The sequence below is a fragment of the Mauremys reevesii genome, linkage group 2 (genome assembly GCF_016161935.1).
Source record: "Mauremys reevesii isolate NIE-2019 linkage group 2, ASM1616193v1, whole genome shotgun sequence".
Lineage (NCBI taxonomy): Eukaryota > Metazoa > Chordata > Testudines > Geoemydidae > Mauremys > Mauremys reevesii.
In genome coordinates this window covers 90,776,583-90,798,756 of record NC_052624.1, presented here as the reverse complement: position 1 = coordinate 90,798,756, position 22,174 = coordinate 90,776,583, and the positions used below count along the sequence as shown (strand labels likewise).

Here is a 22,174-nt window from a genome sequence, read left to right as displayed (position 1 = left end):
AACTGTGGTGGTGTGAGTTTCCTTTGGAGTTGTCTAGTTGGAAATGGAGACTACTTGGTGTGTGTACACATTTTAGTGTACACTCCTTGTCAGTATAGATGCAGCCTCTGGGTACATCTACACAGCCCATGGCAGTAACCCTTCCAGCCTGGGTCAACAGACTCAGACTTGTGGGGTTTCCGCTAGTGCTCTAAAAATAGCTAAGTAGACAGTGCCTTGAAGTTGTAGCTCGAGCTGGAGCTCAGGCTTTGAAGCCCACCTCCTCTCCCTTAGTGTGGTATGAGGTGGGAGAAGGTAAAGCAGGAAAGACCATATGGGGAGATCCATATTGCTCTTACAAGGACACTGGGGACCCCTTTCTAATCCAGGGGAAAAGTGTGTGTGTGTGTATCTCTTGTACAGCATCTGGTACACAGTGGTTAAAAAGCTTCTGATCTTGCCAAATTATTTTTGTATCTGGTGTGAAACAAAAAGTGTGTGTGAAATCACTACCCTACCTCTCCCTCCAAACACTGAGGCCATGGCTACACTTGCAAATTTGCAGCGTTGCAGCAGGGTGTGAAAACACACCCTCTCCAGCACTGCAAATTGCGGCGCTGCAAAGCGCCAGTGTGGTCAAAGCCACAGCGCTGGGAGCGCGGCTCCCAGCGCTGTACGTTATTCCCCACAGGGAGGTGGAGTACGGACAATGCTGGGAAAGCTCTCTCCCAGCGCTGGCGCTTTGACTACACTTAGCGCTTCAAAGCGCTGCCGCAGCAGCGCTTTGAAGTGCAAGTGTAGCCATAGCCTGAATTATTTCTTACCACTTTTCTCCAACCCTGCAGTGCTAATAGGAAAAAGACATTAGGATACAGACATTGTATCCAGCTTCATGCTTGTGTGCATTAAAACAGGCTGACTATAAATTCCTGGAAAACATTTTTTTTTAAATCATTAATATTAAATCTGTATCGTAATTAAGGTTGTATTCAATTTACTAAATTTTGGTAAACATGGCTTCCTCCTCCTCATTCTCCTCCCCATCCCTTTATTATTTATTTATGTTACCATAGTGCTTAGGAGCCCCAAACATGGACCAGGAGAACTCCATTGTGCTAGGTGCTGTACAAACACAAACCAAAGAGAGAGCCCCTGTTCCAAAGAGCTTTCAATCTAAGGGGCAGTCTACACTAGAAAATTAGATAGACACAGCTACATTGCTCAGGGGTGTGAAAAATTGACACCCCTGAGTGATGTAGTTAAGATTACATAAGTTCCCATGTAGACAGCCAAGATCAACATATCTTCTGTCAACCTAGCTGTGGCCTCTTGGGAAGGTGGATTAACTACCTTGATGGGAGAACTCCTCTTGTTGCTAGGTAATAAGGTAATAATTGGAGATATACCAATCTCCTAGAACTGGAAGGGACCTTGAAAGGTCATCGAGTCCAGCCCCCTGCCTTCACTAGCAGGATCAATTTTTGCCCCAGATCCCTAAGTGGCCTCCTCAAGGATTGAACTCACAACCCTGGGTTTAGCAGGCCAATGCTCAAACCACTGAGCTATCCCTCCCCCCTTGCTGTGTAAGGGTATGTCTTCTGGTGGGTAGCGATCGATCCGGCAGGGATTGATTTATCGTATCTAGTCGAGACGCGATAAATCGACCCCCGAGCGCTCTCCCATCAACTCCGGTATTCCACCAGAGTGAGAAGCGGAAGCAGAGTCGATGGGGGAGCATCAGCCATCGACTTACCACAGTGAAGATACACACACAATAAAACAATCTATGATCCTAGCCCATGGATTTTCAGCAAGAATGGTTCAAAAATGGGTTCCAAAACCTTTCAGATTTGTCTAATTTATTTTCTATAGTTTACCTGTTCATATGCAACTGTTTCTACCAGATAGACAATCTGTTCCATCTTGGATATCTTTGCTACGTCTTTCAAAATAGCATTTTTGCCGTCATTTAAATTTTATTAGTATTAACCCACTTGCATTTTTCTAGAAGATATTTTAGTTTCGAGTAGTTGCCCAATTAGGTAATTTTATTAAGTATTTGCCAGAGATTCTCTCATATGGTTCTTGCATTATCGTCCGACTCTTCACAAATGTCTAGTTTCCTATGTACTTTCAGGATCTACAGCTCAAATTATTATTACACAGACATTAGGAGTACAGAACAGTCTGTGAAATGATACATCATCCCATTTTTAGCTGTCACTTTAATACAGACATGTTAAACCATTATTTTTCTTTTCACACTTGTTTTAATTACAAGGGAGAGGTGGTCAGTGTTTCTAAGAGGAAACTTTAGATTCCTCAAGCAAGATCATTTCTAAACCCACCCTCCCTTTAAAAAAGACCCCATATATCAATTGGTGCCTGTTTTGGGCAGATGATCTCACTACCTAGAGTCTTTTGCATATATTGTTGAAGTTGCAAATATTGACAAAAAGTACATCCTCAGGAGCTATTTTTAAAACTGTGAAATTTACAAAATGTCCTTTTTATCAAATAAATCCAACATTTTAAAGTTAGATTAAAGCAAAACAATGCAAAAGATGCCAACAGGCCAATAAAGCAACACTGTCCACATGAAAATCACATGCCAGCCCTAATTTGTGCAGTTAGTTTTGCAACTAATGCCCAAGATTACCATAATTGAAAGTGTTTAGAGGTGTTTTTTCAATTGTACATTTGACAATGCTTTATCTGTTTCACTCTTCCCAGGTGTAATCAGTTAGACCCTGATTCTGCCATCACTTACAAACATACTTAATGTTAAGCATGTGAGTAGTTCCAGTCATCTTATTCACATGCTGAAAGTTTAAATGCATATGTAAAAAGTTTGCTGGTTTGGGGCCTAAGTCAGTTTCCCTGATGTTGCCTTGATCTTTCACACAAACATTTTGAAATAAGAAAATGTAACTGTAAAAACCTCCATGAAAATTGGTAGGGAGAGTGTATGTATGTATGTATGTATATATAAGGGGGTGGGGGAGAGAAGAGGTGTGTTTACTTGAAACAACGACTTAATTTAAGAAACTGATAAGATTTCAAGTTGGCAGTGTCCCTTTACCTATTGTTGGACACTGCTTTGATGATGAAGATTCCCGTCTAGATATTTTGATATTTATTTTGTATCTAAATTGAAAAATGTTATTCCCTCTCCAAATATTCTGCATCTACAATTCACACCAGCAAAAATGTGCAGGGTTTGTGGGGTGCTGGATTCCAGTTATCATAAAAATAACCCAAGTTAGTCCTACCAATGTTATAGTGCCCATATTGAAGATAATTCTTTAAAACATTTATTCCATGTTTTGAGGTATACACAAATATATTGCTCTTAAATGCCATAGAAATAAGAAATTCATAAATACTAAAATCCTTTGTCTTCTGGTTAGGCAGTGCTGTATTAAGGTAGTGGGTTGCCGTGTATGTCTCTTCATTTACAGAAAGAAAGAAACATGGTTATGATACAGGCTAATATATTGCAATTTTTACTCCTAGCACTGTTGCATATATTTGTTACATTCCAATGGCATCTTTTCCATCACTTTGTTTTTTGGAATATAGTCACACATTAGTTTTCATAGCAACAGTCATAGCTTCAGCTGGAAATTGAAACCTGATAAGTATTGGCTCAGAGCTACAAAAGTAGTTTATCCAAAATGTCCAAGCACTGAGCCAAACCAAGGTTTCTTTAAAACCTCTCTCCACCCCAAAATATAAGTACTAGTCTCTTCATTCTGGAAATGAAATTCAATATGTCATTCAGCCAGTAGGCATTCAAAATACTGGACTCCCCCCCACCCCCTTCCCCTTCAGTTTTCTATTTTTGCTTTTCCCCTCATCAAGTGCCAGGTCACAAACTATTGTCTAACTCTACCCTTGTGACACAAGTGCATTCCTCATATCAACCTTCCCCACTAGGAACAGCCAGACGCAGGTCCCTCCTTACTTCCCAGGCTCACAAAATTCAGGATCTAGATGTGGGGTCTCGGTCTAATCTGTGCCTTTTCTGTGAATCTTCTTTGGTAATCCCCTCTTGAATGTACACATCTCTCTTGTTCCTGTAAATCTCCCCTCCCTGGAAAGTATGAAGATTGAAACAGACGGCTTCTTATTAGTCAGCAAAGGGCAGAGTGGCCATTATTAACAGCAGTAGTTACAGCATAGTAGAAGTTTGTGGAAAAATCAAAAAACCCTCAAAATCTGAGTTTTCCCCACTTTGCTTTAAATTCGTAAAAATGACCCATACTTGTGGCAAAACCTGCAAAATCCTGTGGTTCTTCTCTTTATGGTGTATGTGTAAAGAGCCAAGAAAAAAGATTTCTGAGTGAAATTAGGCCCTTTTTCACTGAAAGATTGTCCTAGTTTAGAGCAGAGAGGTCACATTTCTTTTAAGAAGTGCAGGAAATTTAGAATTTTACTTGTTTTTTAATGTGAAAATCATTATTTTTGTGGGAATTTCACTAGAAACTAAAATTTGAGTCACAAAATAATGAAAATTAGTGTGTGAAACTTTGAACGAACAAAATGTATCATTTTCACATAGCTGTGGTGCAGAATAGTATAAACAATATAAGAATGGCTGTACTGGATCAGATCAGTGGTGAGTTTAGCCCAGTATCCTGTCTTCTGAAAGTGGCAGGTGCCAGATGCTTCAGAGGGAATGAACAGAATTGGGCACTTATTGAGTGAGCCTTCCCAGTTGTCCACTCCCAGCTTCTGACAGTCCGAGGTTTAGGGACACCCAGAACATGGGGTTGTATGTCTGACCATCTTGGCTAATAGCCATTGATGGACTTCTCCTCCATGAACTTATCTAATTTTTTTTGAACCCAGTTATCCTTTTTGCCTTTACAATTTCCCTTGGCAACAAGTCCCACAGATTGATTGTACGTTGTATGAAGAAGTACTTCCTTATGTTTGTTTTAAACCTGCTGCCTATTAATTTAATTGGGTGACCCCTAGTTCTTGTATACTGTGAAAGACTAAATAACACTTCCCTTTTCACTTTTTCCACGCCATTTATGGTTTTATAGACAACTATAATATCCCCCCCTTAGTCGTCTCTTTTCTAAGATGAAAAGTTCCAGTCTTTTTTCTCTCTCCTTGTATGGAAGTTGTTCCATACCCCTAATCATTTCTGTTGCACCTCTCTGTACTTTTTCCAACTCTAATATATCTTTTTTGAGATGGGGTGACCAGAACTGCATGCAGTATTCCATGTGTGGGTGTACCATGGATTTATATAGTAGCATTGTATTTTCTGTCTTACTATCTATCCCTTTCCTAATGGTTCCTAACATTCTGTTTGCTTTTTTGACTGCTGCTGCACATTGAACAGATATTTTCAGAGAACTGGCCACAATGACTCCATGATATTTACATGGTAACAGCTAATTTAGACCCCATCATTTTTTATGTATAGTGGGGATTATATTTTCCAAAATGCCTTACTTTGCACTTATCAACATTAAATTTCATCTGGTATTTTGTTACTTAGTCACCTAGTTTTGTCAGATCCCTTTGTAACTCTTTGCAGTCAACTTTGGACTTAATTATCTTGAGTAATTTTTTATCATCTGCAGAGTTTGCCATCTCACTATTCACTCCTTTACAGATCATTTATGAACATGTTGAACAATACTTGTTCCAGTACAAATCCCTGGGGGAATCCTGACATTTACCTCTCTCCAATGTGAAAATTGGCCATTTATTCCTACCCTTGTTTCCTAGTTTAGCCAGTTATTGATCCATGAGAGGACCTTCTGTCTTATCCCATGACCGCTTGGTTTGCTTAAGACCAGTGGTGAGGGACTTCATCAAAGGCTTTTTAAAAATCCAAGTATACTATATCCACTGGATCACCCTTGTCCACATGCCTGAGAGTTCTAATAGATTGGTGAAGCATGCTTTCCCTTTAAAAAAGCCATGTTGATTTTTTCACAACACATCATTTTCATCTATGTGTCTGCTAATTCTGGGTTTTTTACTAGAGTTTCAACCCGTTTACCTGGTACTGAAGTTAGGCTTACCAGCCATTAATTGCAAGGATCACCTCTGGAGACATTTTTTTTTTTAATTGGCATTACGTTACATTAGCTATCCTTCCGTCATTTGGTACAGAGGCTCATTTAAATGATAGGTTACATACCCAAGTTAGTAGTTCTGTAATTTCATAGTTAAGGCTCTTCAGAACTCTTGGGTGAATACCATCTGGTCTTGGTGACTTAGTACTGTTTAATTTATCCCCAAACCTCCTTTACTGACACCTCAGTTTGGGACAGTTCCTCAGATTTGTTACCTAAAAAGGATGACTGAGGTGTGGGAATCTCCCTCACATCCTTTGCAGTGAAGATCTTGAAAATTTAGCTTCTCCATAACGGCTTGTCTTCCGTAAGTGCTCCTTTAGCACCTCAATCATCCAGTGGGCCCACTGATTGTTTGGCAGGTTTCCTGCTTCTGATATAGTTTAAAAATTTTTAGCTGTTACTTTTTGTGTCTTTTATTAGTTGATCTTCAAATTCTGTTTTGACTTGCCTAATTGTATTTTTACACTGGACTTGCCAGAGTTTATGCTCCTTTCTATTTTCCTAGGTTTGACTTCCAATATTTAAAGGATGACCAACTCTTTTGCTCTGTTTAGTCAGGGTGTCTTTTTTTGTTTTTTTTTGGTCCTCTTTATGTTTTCTGTTTTTGTTTTTGTTTTTTTAATTTGTGGCATGCATTTAGTTTAAGCCTCTATTGTTGTAGTATTCCCCCGAGACCTCTTCCACTTGATTCCCCAAGATCTCAGTTTGACTCAAGTCTTGTTACTCAGGTTCCTTTATTTGGCATGCAGCAAAGCTGCACTGAGTTGATGAGACTCAAATATAGGGGTTGGTACAGGAAGTGCCATACATCTAAAGTTACACAGCAAACCTCTTCCTTCGTATATATTTACACATTACATTGCATTCACTATGCATTGCATCACACATTTCGGATTGACTCATTCACTTTGAAGCAATCTATGTACAGCACGCGCTGTCCGTGCACGACTTATTCTTTCCCTCATCTTACATTCCAGGCTTATCCTATCCATTGTTATATCGTCCATTGTAAAAATGGTTCTCTGGGTGTTACTTAGCTTAGCTAATTACAATCTGTTTCCAGCCTGCTGACCCATTTACCTACTCCCTAATCCTGTCTCCAAAGAAAAGAGGTCCCACCCACATCCAATTACTCATGTCAAGCCAGGCCTACATTCCACGGCTCTTGTTTTTCTTTTTTATGTTTGCGATATTTTTATTTGCATTATATTCCTGTCTTTTTGTGCCTTTTTAAATGATTTTTTTTAATTCTTATTTATACAATTTTATGATATAGGTTTTATTTGTATTTTTTGGTAATATTTATTTTACATTATAGTGAAATAGAACACTTGGATAAAATTGTAATGGTCGGATGTTTTACTATGTTTTTGAGTGGTTATTGCACTATTTAAAGTAACTTTATTAATGATGATTGATCAGTTCTGGGTCCGGTTCTGTTCAATATCTTCATCAGTGATTTAGATAATAGCATAGAGAGTACACTTATAAAGTTTGCGGATGATACCAAGCTCGGAGGGGTTGCAAGTGCTTTGGAGGATAGGATTATAATTCAAAATGATCTGGACAAACTGGAATCATAGAATATCAGGGTTGGAAGGGACCTCAGGAGGTCATCTAGTCCAATCCCCTGCTCAAAGCAGGACCAATCCCCAACTAAATCATCCCAGCCAGGGCTTTGTCAAGCCTGACCTTAAAAACCTCTAAGGAAGGAGATTCCACCACCTCCCTAGGTAACCCATTCCAATGCTTCACCACCCTCCTAGTGAAAAAGTTTTTCCTAATATCCAGCCTTAAACCTCCCCCACTGCAACTTGAGACCATTACTGCTTGTTCTGTCATCTGGTACCACTGAGAACAGTCTAGATCTATCCTCTTTGGAACCCCCTTTCAGGTAGTTGAAAGCAGCTATCAAATTCCCCCTCATTCTTCTCTTCTGCAAACTAAACAATCCCAGTTCGCTCAGCCTCTCCTCATAAGTCATGTGCTCCAGCCCCCTAATCATTTTTGTTGCGCTCTACTGGACTCTTTCCAATTTTTCCACATCCTTCTTGTAGTGTGGGGCCCAAAACTGGACACAGTACTCCAGATGAGGCCTCACCAATGCCGAATAGAGGGGAATGATCACATCCCTCAATCTGCTGGCAATGCCCCTCCCTATACAGCCCAAAATGCTGTTAGCCTCCTTGGCGACAAGGGCACACTGTTGACTCATATCTAGCTTCTCATCCACTGTAACCCCTAGGTCCTTTTCTGCAAAAGTGCTGCCTAGCCATTCAGTCCCTATTCTGTAGCAGTGCATGGGATTCTTCCATCCTAAGTGCAGGACACTGCACTTGTCCTTGCTGAACCTCATCAGATTTCTTTTGTCCCAATCCTCTAATTTGTCTAGGTCCCTCTGTATCCTATCCCTACCCTCCAGCGTATCTACCACTCCTCCCAGTTTAGTGTCATCTGCAAACTTGCTGAGGGTGCAGTCCACGCCATCCTCCAGATCATTAATGAAGATTTTGAACAAAACCGGCCCCAGGACCAATCCTTGGGGCACTCCGCTTGATACCGGCTGCCAACTAGACATGGAGCCATTGATCACTACCTGTTGAGCCCGACAATCTAGCTAGCTTTCTATCTACCTTATAGTCCATTTATCCAGTCCATACTTCTTTAACTTGCTGGCAAGACAAGAATACTGTGGGAGACCGTATCAAAAGTCAAGGAGAAATGGTCTGAATTAAAAAGGATGAAATTCAATAAGGACAAATGCAAAGTACTCCATTTAGGAAGGAACAATCAGTTGCACACATACAAAATGGGAAATGACTGCCGAGGAAGGAGTACCACAGAAAGGGATCTGGAGGTCATAGTGGACCACAAGCAAAATATGAGTCAACAGTGTAACGCTGTTGCAAAAAAAAGCGAACATCATTCTGGGCTGTATTAGCAGGAGTTTTGTAAGCAAGACACGAGAAGTAATTCTTCCGTTCTACTCTGTGCTGATTAGGCCTCAACTGGAGTATTGTGTAGAGTTCTGGGCGCCACATTTCAGGAAGGATGTGGACAAAGTCCAGAGAAGAGCAATAAAAAAGTCTAGAAAACATGACCTATGAGGGAAGATTGAAAAAATTGGGTTTATTTAGTCTGGAAAAGAGAAGACTGAGGGAGGACATGATGATAGTTTTCAAGTACCTAAAAGTTTGTTACAAGGGGGAGGGAGAAAAATGTTTTTTCTTAACCTCTGAGGATAGGACAAGAAGCAATGGGCTTAAATTGCAGCAAGGAAGGTTTAGGTTGAACATTAGGAAAAACTTCCTAACTGTCCGGGTGGTTAAAGACTGGAATAAATTGTCTAGGGAGGTTGTGATGGAGATTTTTAAGAGCAGATTAGACAAACACTTGTTAGGAATGGTCTAGATAATGGGCTGGGGATATATGGGACGTGTGCAGGCATCAGGGCAGGGGGCTGGGGGTTTGTAGGGTGCAGGAGTCGGGGCAGGGGGCTGTGTGTGGAGGTGGCGTGCAGGAGTCAGGGCAGGGGGCTGTGTGTGTGGGGGTGCAGGAGTCAGGGCCGGGGGCTGTGTGTGTGGGGGTGCAGGGGTGAGGGTGGGTAGCGGGCGGGGGGCGCGGGCTGGGGTCATGATTAAAAGAAAATAGAATTTGGATGGAACTTTTGAATAGGAGTTTAGTAGTTGGGCTTTTTTTTAATATTTACTGATTTTTGTGTGTGTGTGTGCTAGGTTGGTTTTTGCTTTTAAAGCACACCACTCTCATGGCCTTTTTTGAGCTTTTAAAGGATTTAAATTAAGTAGTATTATACTTTAGTTTTCATTTTTATTTGTGTGTGTGTGTATATATATATATATATATATATATATATATATATATATATATATATATATATATATATATATATATATATATATATATAGTTTTAGTTGCTTTATTATTTACAAAGGGATTAAGGTTTTTTATTATTTTGGTTTTGTCTTTATTTTTACTTATTTTATGTTTAATATTTATCATTTAATTTTAAAAAAGGTTAAACTTTGTGAAAGCATTTGAGACATTTGAAGGGTTAACTAAGAAAATTAAGGCTGCCAGGAGATGCTGGCTGCCAAATAAAGTGTCTGTCAGTTTTGCAAGCTTGAATACAAGATTTGATGGTTTTTTTGTGGATTTTTTTTAAAAGCTAATTTATTTTACATATATATTTTACATTTTTTTAAATAAGTGGTTTTTGAAATTTTGTAGTCCCTTTCCCTATTATAAGCAGTTTATTATGAGAGACTAAATAAATATTTTAAACTTGATTGGCTTACCATTGCTAGCTGAAGTTCTGAACTTTTTTGTTTTTTTTTTAAGGTGGTTTTACACTTTCAAAAAAATTTTTTTGGTGTAAGTTGCAAGTTATGAAGAGATGACTCATTTAAGTTGCTTACAACGTACACTGCAATTTTAATTTTTATAATTAAGTTTTGAACAAGTTTTTTTGTTTGTTTAACAGCTGAGAACTTTTTTGGCCTGGGCTTTGATCACTGCTGTATTTTAGCAACGTTTTAGTTTTATTGCTGTTTTCAGTTCCGTCTTTTCCTTCTGTGCCTCAGCTATCTGATTTTAACTAAATTGTTTATAGTTACAACAAAAATCTGATTTAAGTTGTTTATCTGAAGCAGCCAGCACGATTCATTATATATAGATGCATTTGTTAGGAAGGCCCATCTCCTTCAGGATGACTGGAAGAGCTTCTGGGTTGTGTATATGGGGATGAATGACATAGTGCAGGGATATTCAATAGGCAGACTGCGGGCCAAATCTGGGCTCAGGGCACTTTTGAACAGACCCTGACATCTTTTTTTTATTTTAGTTATTATCATCATCATCATTATTTTCTCTGAAGTCTGGATCTTGACTATACCTTGACCAAGAAATTTGAACCTTGACAAAGAAAAATAATTGATTATCCCTGACATAGTGGTAGTAGTTGTAACCACCTGACCTCACTTTTGCATAATTTGTTGATGTTACCTGGTTATACTACCTCAACTGAGCATTAAACCAAGCATTTTTTAAACATTTCAATTTTTTTTCTAAACTGTTTATTATTTTCACTATCCTCGACTATTTATTTAGTCCCCTCTGAGCTCTGCAGTGTTAATTTGGGCAAAAGCTACTTTTATCTGCACATACTTTTTTCTTAAATCACGCCCTTCAATTCCAAAGACCCCGTTACATTCTGGGACTGTAACTTTTCTATCTTATTTCCCAGAGTAACACATTTATCAGCCAACTTTTTCTTAGCAGCTCTAAGCTTATCTTTTATGTATTTTGCACTTATTTCTTAACTTGTACACTTTGCCTGCAAAGTACTCACTAAATACAGTCCTTGAAGGAAGGCTGCTTTTTACTCTGGATTTATGCAAATGGTTTTTCTCCTCTACAACCTTTATTTCTTTTTATGCTTTTTTTATTCATTCTTTAAGGTGGCAATTTTCTTTGTTAAATTTTAGCCAGCAGCAATCAGCCTTGTGAAAGTGCTGCCTTGGTTTGGGCTTTTTTTCCCCCTTTGGATTTTAAAAAAAGCCAAAAAGTCCCCAGCCTCCAGATGCTATATTTTTAATGCCTGCCAATGGGCCCTATTTTTTTGGAACATAAGAATGGCCGTAGTGGGTCAAACCAATAGTCCAATTAACCCAATATCCTGTCTTCCAGCAGTGGCCAGAGAATATTTTTGTGGCATTCAACAGACCTTTGCTGTGTTCTGCCAAGTATTTATTTATTTATTTATTTATGGCATTTAATGAATCTCTGCTGTGCTCTGCCAAGCATTTTTTTTCATCTAATACCACTCTCTGGAGTTCCTTTTTTTCCTCAGTCTTCCCCTAATACTTCTCTGGTCTGCCCTTTGATTTAACCCACTTCTCCAGCGTGGTCCTAACTTCCTGATATTTAAACCCTTCCAATGCCATTGCTAAATGGCTGGGTTGTAATCCTAGGCCTGGTCTACACTGCGGGGGAGAGCGTCGATCTAAGTTACACAATTCAGCTACGTGAATAACGTAGTTGAAGTCGACGTACTTAAATCTACTTACTGTGGTGTCTTCACTGTGGTGAGTGGATGGCTGACGCTCCCCCATCGACTCCGCTTCCACTTCTTGCTCCGGTGGAATACCAGAGTTGAGGGGATAATCGACCGCTGAGCGCTCTCCCGTCTAGACTAGATGCGATAAATTGACCCCTGCTGGATCAATCGCTGCCCATCAATCCAGCAGGTAATGTAGACAAGCCCCTAGACAGTAATGCTACACCTATAATAAACTATACATTACCTGCTCCAGATAAATAGAATCTGAGTTAGAACGCCGCTATGTTGCTGTTCCCATGAAAACTCTTCCACTCTGTTCCCCAAGAACTCAGTTTAACTCCAGTCTCATCATTCATGTTCTTTTATCTGACATACAGCAAAGCTACGTTGAGTTGATCATACGCAAAGGTATAGGGTGTACCACACATCCAGAGTTACAAAGCAAACACCTTTTTTATAGATATATTTACACATTACATTACATTTACTATACATTGCATCACATGTTTTGGGATTGGCTTGGAACCGATCCCTGTATAGCATACAGTGCCCATGCACGACTTACTCTTAACCTCATCTTACATTCCAGACTTATTTTCTCCATTGTTATCGTGTCCATTGTAAATGGTTCCCTGGGTGTTCCCTCTTATTTTAGCCCGTACAGACATTTCTGTTTCCAGCCTGCTGATCAATTTCAGTCTTTTTGTCTTCAGATGTATTGTGCAGGGTTCCTCTCGTAAATGTTTCTGATTTGTGACTTCTTACATTATTAGTGTCTAGCCTGCTAAAACCAACTTTTTCTTCAGCTTCCTTAGGAGTTTAGCTTGTTGGGGAACTATTTTGTAGCATCAAGAATAGCTCAATTGGTAAGGCATCCTGAAAGGTAGAGGTTTCAATGACTCCATCCATCCTGCAGTCTAGAGTGAGCCAGAAAACACATATATGGAAAAAACAACCTATATTCAGATGGAGAGGGGAAAAACACAGCTCTGGATAATTTTAAATCCAAGTGTGCTATAGTTGGAACTTCAAGTTCTAGTATTTAAAAATAAATATATAAATAAAATCATCCTGGGTCATTTTATGGTAGAATCCTACAAATTTTTAAGTTGATTTCCTGGGCCATATGCCATAGGGATCAAAACAGCATCATCCCACATTTTCTCTTTCTGCATCATTTGAGTTCCAAAATCTGACAAGGTAAATTTTTCAGTTAAAGTATATTTTTATGATGAGTAAAGAAATTTCAAGAAGAAAAAACAGAGCTTCACAATAAAAGATCTATCTATATTATGCATCCTCAGTTTTCATGCTCTCAAATTTTCCTCCAGGGCAGATTGGCAGAGGCCCTGGAGGTTTGTTGCCTTCCTCTGCAGCATGGGGCACAGGTCACTTGCTGGAGGATTCTCTGCAGCTTGAGGTCTTCAAACCACAATTTGAAGACTTCAATAACTCAGACATAGGTTAGGGATTTGTTATAGAAGTGGGTGGGTGAGATTGTGTGGCCTGCATTGTGCAGGAGGTCAGACTAGATGATCATAATGGTCCCCTCTGACCTTAAAGTCTATGAGTCTAAATTAAGGGGAAAATGTTAATGAAAAACTCATCTAAATAATGGTAATTAATTTGTGAATTGCTTTGCCTCTATCTGCCCATTTTTTGTAGCAATATGTATGGATTCAAACTGAAACAAATATTTCCTAAGACCCCTTGTGATTTTTCAATTTGTTATCTAAGTTATATCTCCATCACTTTAGAGATAGCATGGTTTGCTGGCTTGTTAGTTTATTTCAGTGCACAATTAATATAAAGGAAAAGTGTTTTGTTTATTCTGGCCTCTAGGCACCTTAGTAATTAAAAATACGGTGGCATAAAGGATAAAACCAGCAGCTCTCCCTTACCTCAAAACTAGAAAATAACTAACTAACCAACCAGAGATGAACGTCAAGCCTGAACAGTACCCCCCATCCTTCATTGACAACTACCTGACCTTATCATGTATCTCCATCCTCCAAAGCTTAGCGTAAGAGATGGGCTTTACAGAAATGCCCAGAAAGTCACCATATTTGGGCTATTGCCAGCTATGGTCTGTGAAAGAGGGCGAAATCAAACTCGAGGGCCTCTTAGGGAGAACGCTTTTTTGGTAGCTGCCTCTGTTTTATATCAAAGGGGCCCCAGCCATGGCAAGATAGCATAAAGAAAGAGTCAGTTTATGAGACAGGCAGGTCTCAAGCTCTCTAGTGCTTCATAGATCAAAACCAGCACCTTTAACTTCCCCTGGAAACTGGGTGATAGCCAGTGCAGACCCCAGAGTACTGGCTTCATGTGCTTGCAGTGATATACTCTGTGCTCACTGAGTGGGCTAATGCATTATGCTCCAGGTTTAAGTTCTGGGTTAATTTAAAGTGTAACCTGCATTGCAGCAGTGTCATCTTTGTGACAAAGACATGGATTATTAGTAGAAAGGTCAACATCTGAAAGACCGTTGCAGTCTCTGGGATGGATAGAGACAGAGGCGGGGGGAAAGAGTCATCCTCCTCATTGCTACTGTGTAATGCTTCAACAGTAGTGGGCTGGGAAGAAAGGAGAGGAATCCAACAATTTCCCAGATTGAGAATTTTAGTAACGAATGGTAGGCACAAATCCTCAATTAAAGCATCTTCCAGTTGCTTCCCCCTATCTGCCACAGTTCTGATTGCTTCCACTAGTTTTATTTGGAGTGAACCGCTAATCCTGATTTTATGTATGAATATCTGTCAAGCACTGGGTAAAGGCATTAAACAGCACTGACCAAATCTGATGAGAGAAAAATAGAGCTGTGTTATTAGCACACTGAAAACACTGTAGCCCATGTCTCCTAACTGAGCAGCTCAACAGCTCCACATACACGCTGGACAAGAGGGGAGACAACATTTAGAGAATGCTCTGCAACCCCACATGAGAGAGATCTTGGAACTAAAAAAGCTTCTCTGATAGGTCCCAGTGTGTAGCCTGGGACTATCAGAGAGATAAGAACAAAGCCACTGAAGGTCTGTCTTTCGAGTTCAGGGTAACCAGTGAGTCAACACCTCATGAACCATGGGAGTGAAAGCAACTGATAGATTTAACAGTATTGTCAGCATGGACACTTGATCTTGATCTTCTTGTCTGGAGAAGATCTACCAGTGCCTGGGTCTGTTCTATACTTTTTTAAAGTCAAAATGACCTGAGGTAGCCAGAAACTTAGACTCACCACATCCTTCTAAATAATCTTAAACCAGAAATGGAAGATTAAATATTAGCAGTTAGTTGGCCAGACTGAAAACATTGAGTGATATTTTTGCAAGCAATTGTACAACAGCTTTCTTAAGAGAAGCTGCCTAAGGCAATCTGTCCTCCCTAATGCACCAGCAGTGGATCCAGATCTTCTCCGCTGGTCTTCACCAGCCAGAAGGGACATCGGTCCAAAGTACATGTTGTAGCTTGAAGTTTCCCTAATACTTCATGAGCAAAATTGGCCCAATCTCAAGCAGATTCTGACCTATATCCACAAAAGCAGATGGCTCAGTCTGAAACTGCTTGACTTTATGTACAAAATAATATGAAATTTCCGCACAATGGAATGGACTCTCATCTACTCCTGAATGAAGACAGCTTAGCTCAACCAGGTGGTTCAGTACTCAGAATAAACAAATCCCCTGATTGTGAGTTGGGGAAAACCATGGTGGAGGCCTCCAGTACCACTACAGTGTAAGATTTCAAAAATCATTTTGACACAATCTATTATGTTCAGCACATGTCTGACACCAGCATCTAGCAATCTTTCCTTCTCTTTTAGTTATCGCAGATTATATAAGCTACAGTGATGCACAACGGTGAAAGCAGGTAAGAGGAGGACAGCTCAGAGACATTTCGTCAATAGCTGAAAGCAAAAGGTCATTATAAAGTTTTCACTGACCCATTGATGGAATGGCCTGTCAGAGGAATGATATTTAGCCCCAGCACCCTTTGGAAACACTCAGATTCCATTAACTTCCAAGGGCAGGCATCAAAACAGGTCTGTCACACTGACAGGAAAGGTGCTTAAAAGAATAAGTTGACAATGCATTATACAAACTAATAACTTTGTATCTAACTCTGCTGTATCTTGGACTACAGCATTTCATTTTAGAACCAAAGCTTGTATTTAGTTGCATGTGAAATGGCAACACGATATAATCGATGAACATTAGTTCTTCAGGTTCTCCATACTTTTTGTAGTCACAAAACTTAATATTTGAGGACAAACAGCTGTACCCTGAGCTTAACATGGTGGTGTCATTTTTTTAAAATGAGACAGTATTCCTCTCTGATCTTTTTCCTGTTGTGTTTATAGTTCATTTTGTTTCATGACATGAGTTGCATGTGTGTTTAGATTGATATTCTACAATGGAAGTCTGTAATATTTTTATATGGTGCTTTTTGCCCCAAAGGATTCCAAAATATTTCACACACTAAATACTGTGTGTTATACTGTCAAGAGTGGCTCATGATCATGAGTGCCAACTTCAAGACAGACTGGTAAGAAACAGGGCACAAACACCAAACTGGTTGTATGTCCTATTCTTATTTCATCAACCAAATATCAAGTGTTAACTCCTCAAACACCACAGCAGCCTTAACATGGAGTCACAGACATTCCCCTTCGATACTGTGGTCTAGGCAAGTCTGCCTTTGTGATAGATAGTCCCTTACACGAAAAATTACAATAATATGAATATTAGTCCCAGTGACTTAGCCCAGGTCAGCTGTAACTTAGATCTCTCAACAAAGACAACATTTGTAGCCAATCCTATTATACTAATTAAAAAATTACTAACAAAGAAAAAGAATGTGGTATTTACAAGGTTAAAGCAGGTAAACATACAACACACAAATGAGTTACAGTCTTAGTTTTCAAAAAGTGATAGTAGTTGCTACATATGTATGCTCTATATGTCCTTTAGGGCTACCCCAAACCAAGCGGCTTGAGGATCCCTTGCATATGCTTAGAAATACTGCCTCCTCCAAATACTAAGTAGCATAGTGATACAGTTCCTTCTCAGGCATTTTCATTCCCTTCCCCCAGAGTTCAAACGAATGGAACAAGTATCTGCGCTTGTCTCCTCTTCCAGTGAATGGGAAGTCAACAAAATCTCTGTCCTTTGATGTTTCACAATGGCTCATTTGGTTTCAGTGGGCTGTCTTGTGTGCAGGGTGAGCACTTTACATTAATTAACACTTCTTTCCTGTTTGAGTTACAAAATTACCGAAATTACGAAGTGGGTATTCACCCACAAAAGCTTATGCTCCAAAACGTCTGTTAGTCTATAAGGTGCCACAGGACTCTTTGCTGCTTTTACAGATCCAGACTAACACGGTTACCCCCTTATACTAAAATTACCGAGGTTTACAATGCAAACACTCAATATAACTCTATACTGTGGGCTATAGACAGGAGAGGCGCCTGAGTTTCTGGTGTCCTAGGCAGAATTCAGGGGGTGGCATTTTGTGCGCTCCCCACAGGGCGCTTGAGAGCTTCCGGTTCCACTCCCGTTGTGCCGCCGAAGAAAGACCCTCCGCCGAAATGCCGCAGGCAACAGCGGCAGTCATTGAGCTGCTCAATTGCCTGCTGCTGTTTTCCGCAGTACGTCGGCAGAAGGTCCTTCTCTGGCGGTGCAACGTGAGCGGAACCGGAAGCTCCCATGCGCCCCGTGGGGAGCGCACAAAATGCTGCCCCCCGAATCCTGGCAGCCTAGGCAATCGCTTTGGGTCGCCTAATGGAAGCACCGGCCCTGGCTACAGATGTTGTAAGTGAGATCAATACATGCAGCAACCTACAAGCATTTCATCAAGTCTAAACACTAAACTCATTCATTCTTCTCAACCTAATGTCTATTTTAACAATGCTAACACACAGGTGAGCCAGTCTGGCTTTCAGCTACACATTTGTCAGTGTTCAGTGAGGCCTAGGGGCTTTGGCATGAGCTGGCACATGGTCTGCCAGCATCACAGTGTGATCACTAAAAAGAACAGGAGTACTTGTGGCCCCTTAAAGACTAACACATTTATTTTAGCATGAGCTTTCGTGAGCTACAGCTCACTTCTTCGGATGCATAGAATGGAACACACAGACAGGAGATATTTATACATACAGAGAACATGAAAAGGTGGAAGTATGCATAACAACAGGAAAAGTCTAATCAATTGAGATGAGCTATCATCAGCAGGAGGAAAAAAAACTTTTTGAAGTGATAATTAAGATGGCCCATAGAAGGTGTGAGGAGAACTTAACATAGGGAAATAGATTCAATTAGTGTAATGACCCAAACATTCCCAGTCTCTGTTTAGGCCAGTGTTAATTGTATCTAATTTGCATATTAAGTCGAGTTCAGCAGTTTCTCTTTGGAGTCTGTTTTTGAAGTTTTTTTGTTGCAAAATTGCCACCTTCAAGTCTGTCACTGAGTGGTTAGAGAGGTTGAAATGTTCTCCCACTGGTTTTTGAATGTTATGATTCCTGATGTCAGATTTGTGTCCATTTATTCTTTTGCGTAGAGACTGTCCGGTTTGGCCAATGTACATGGCAGAGGGGCATTGCTGGCAGATGATGGCATATATCACGTTGGTAGATGTGCAGGTGTACGAGCCCCTGATGGCGTGTCTGATGTGATTAGGTCCTATGATGGTGTCACTTGAATGGATATGTGGACAGAGCTGGCATCGGGCTTTGTTGCAAGGGGCCTCTGCCATGTACATTGGCCAATCCGGACAGTCTCTACGTAAAAGAATAAATGGACACAAATCTGACATCACTCTAACCACTCAGTGACAGACTTGAAGGTAATTAGATACAATTAACACTCACCTTCTATGGGCCATCTTAATTATCACTTCTACTTCCACCTCTGTATGTATAAATATCTCCTGTCTGTGTGTTCCATTCTCATTCTAAAATAAATTTGTTAGTCTGTTCGATACAGACTAACACAGTGTGATCACTGTTAAACAAAACTAATGTTAATCCTGAGATACAATACAGTGGGATCTGGGACATCATAGTCTTTTCTTACTCTTAGGACCAAATTCTCCATTCAGTGCAATGGAGTTACGTCAGTAGGAAGTAACAGGATTCTCAGATACATTGCGCAGTAAATGTTTTTTTTTTAAATTGGTGTCACACCTATAGTGGTCACTAAGCAGAATACAATCTCCTGTTTAGGCAGAGAAGTAATGCTAGTTGATTGTATTGTGCTTAATAGTGTTGGCTGGGAAAATTTGATGCAAGACGTGAGAGTAAACCCCCAAATCTTGTGGAAAGTGTCATGGGTTCTTTAATAACTGCAGAGAACAGAAGTACTGTAGTCTCATGGAAAAATACAAGCAATCAATGAAAGTTGAGGAGACGTACGTGATGATTTCAAAGGGACAGAACTTTTACTATGTGCAGAACAATACTGATACCATAAAGAAACAAACTATCTGCTTGAACATCATTAACATGCCACTAAAATGGAATAATTTTCTTCATTAACGGGAGATGAGTGTCTTTGATTCTTTGCTTTTAGCGTAACTATGTGTTCATTTTCGGAAAGGCAGTTTCCTTATTATTATCATTGTACACAATAAGCTTGGTTGCTGAAATGTTTGCAGAAAGACATATTCTATTATGCAGTCATTTTTACTTGACAAAAATACTCATTATCTTTTTGCAACTGACAATGGCATTTGTTGTACTGCTGTCAAAAGGAGAGCAAGATTACGTTGGGATGAATTACCACAAGAGCTCACAAGCATTTGCCCCCAGCATTTGTTTCTGCAGGAATAGGGTAGAGTTGCTGGAGGATTATTTGAGATCTGTAAGTTTCACAACATAATATTCCCCCCCTCTTCTTCTCTGCAGTCACTTACAGGTATGTAGGAGGAGCAGGTGCTCATTGCTGGCTGATTGCCACTCAGTCTGTTACCTGCCCTTTTGTAGAGGGATTTGTCTTCATTTCAAAAGGGCGGATGCCAAGTTTTTTTTGTCTATCCTCTTTATAAAACTGTCCTCCTGGCCTTCCTACCTCCTCAGACAACAAAGGGGATCATTTAAATGCTGCTTTTGAAAGGGCTGATTAGTTAAGGGTGGATTGGGGGCGGGGGTGCAGCCAACAGGCAGCCAAGGACAAATTGGCAGGATAACAGGAGGATTTGAAAAACTGTAAATGCTATTTAAAACCATGACAGAGGTGAAGGGGGTTGAGGGAGGAGGGAAACCAGAAAGAAGAGTGAAAGGGGAGAGAGTAGAATTAGTACATTTAGTATAGATGCAGAGCATGCCCGGAAGAATGAAATCATGGGGTTCTATGTTTTTACTCAAGGACTTTCACACTGTATTTGTTCTGTGGACAAGTAAAAAGATGTTTTCCCTAACAGCCAGCCGTGCAATCTCAGTCCAGTACCTGCAAGTCAAGATAGAGCCCCTCTGGCTCAAATAGCCTCTCTAATAACTGTCCTAATGGAGCTGTTTGTTGGATGTCATATACAGCTATATTCCTCAAGGTAAAGATTCTTCACATATATGGGTTGTCCCATTGGATGCAGCAGAGAACTTGTAGCCGCGGGCGCTAAGGCTGCTTTCAGACACCTTTCACCCTCCCAATCTTAGGCTGTTTTGGAAGGTGGAGAGGCCTCTGTTGTAACTTAGTGCCAGGAGCATGGGTAAGTTAAGGTAGGCTAACCTGTCAGCTACAGCACTTTCCAGAATCTCCACAATGGAGGGTACTGTCAATGTAACTCCATCCCTGATATTCCCTTCCTGCCTCCTAACCCAGGGTTTGTGAGACAGTCCTTGGAAGTCAGCATTACAGCTGTCCTTTATGGTGCCTGGATTGGGGGAATCTTCCATAGTCAGCCTCTGAGCGTTTAGAGCCCCTTTTACATCATTCTGGACCTTTTTGCCCAGTGTGAAGTGGCTGGAGTGAGGGATGAGGATTTTGCCCATTGGATTCAAGGTAAGCATACACTTGAGTCTTGTCAGGAATAGAGTTTTCATTAGTAATTCTGTTGATGTTGCACAAGCCTATATATATATATATATATATATATATATGACTATGTTCATTGCAGTACACACTGTTTGCTCTTTGCAGCAAGAATACATAGTGGAGAAAACTATATGTCTTGAAATATATACAAGGATCAAATCTGCTGAGTGTGAAGGTGCCATTTTACAGTTACTGATCATAAATACTCTTTGGTATGTAGGAGACTGAACATGTCTCAATTGTAATTTGGCTAAAATTAGTGGGTCTATTCTTGTTTTTCTTTTTATAGTTGTAATGCAAGGGGTGACAGTTCAATTTGGGCTTGACACTGAGCATCTGCAACTCTGTAGGAGTTGAAATCAGTGGGAGTTGTAGGTGCTCAGTACATCTGTAGACCAGGTTCTTTAGCGTGAGGTTCTGAAGACTTCAGGACTGATGGTTTTAATCCAAGCATTTGAGAAAATAAAAAAAAGTAACTTATCTTCTCACCAAACATTCTAGGTATCTAATAAAATGTGTGGGTTACTACAAGGTAGTGTTGGATTACCACCTATTTATTTAAATAATCCACTGGACTACTATGCCATAGTAGTAGTAAACTCCCACAGGAGCATGCATTATATGGCAATAATTGTGTGTCTCAGGTGTGTTTTGAGGCCTGGAACCAAAGTCTGACTGCTCGCAAACACTGCAAGCACTCTGCTGTTGGCCTCATACTTGCCAGCATGCCTGTGGCATGCAGTTATTGGAGCATAATTCCCTGGATTGTGTCGCTGCTTTTAAAAAATGTTTTTTTTCATACCTTTGAAAAACATCTGAAGAAGCAAGCTTTTCTATTTTATGGATTGATCATTTATTATTTTAAAAGAAAATATCTAGTTTCAAGATTGTGAGTAGAAGAGGGGTTGTTTGTGAATAAAGTGAAATAAGTGTGTGCTTTTTAAAATCCCATTTACTCTTTTAACTTTTCCCCTAGTTTAGAAAAG

At 40.0% G+C, this 22,174-nt stretch overlaps 1 protein-coding gene across 4 annotated transcripts in view; it reads left to right on the top strand.

Moving 5' to 3' along the window:
- Window positions 1-22,174, top strand: part of ELMO1 (engulfment and cell motility 1) — a 448,062-nt gene that overhangs the window by 5,399 nt on the left and 420,489 nt on the right. The window lies entirely within an intron of this gene.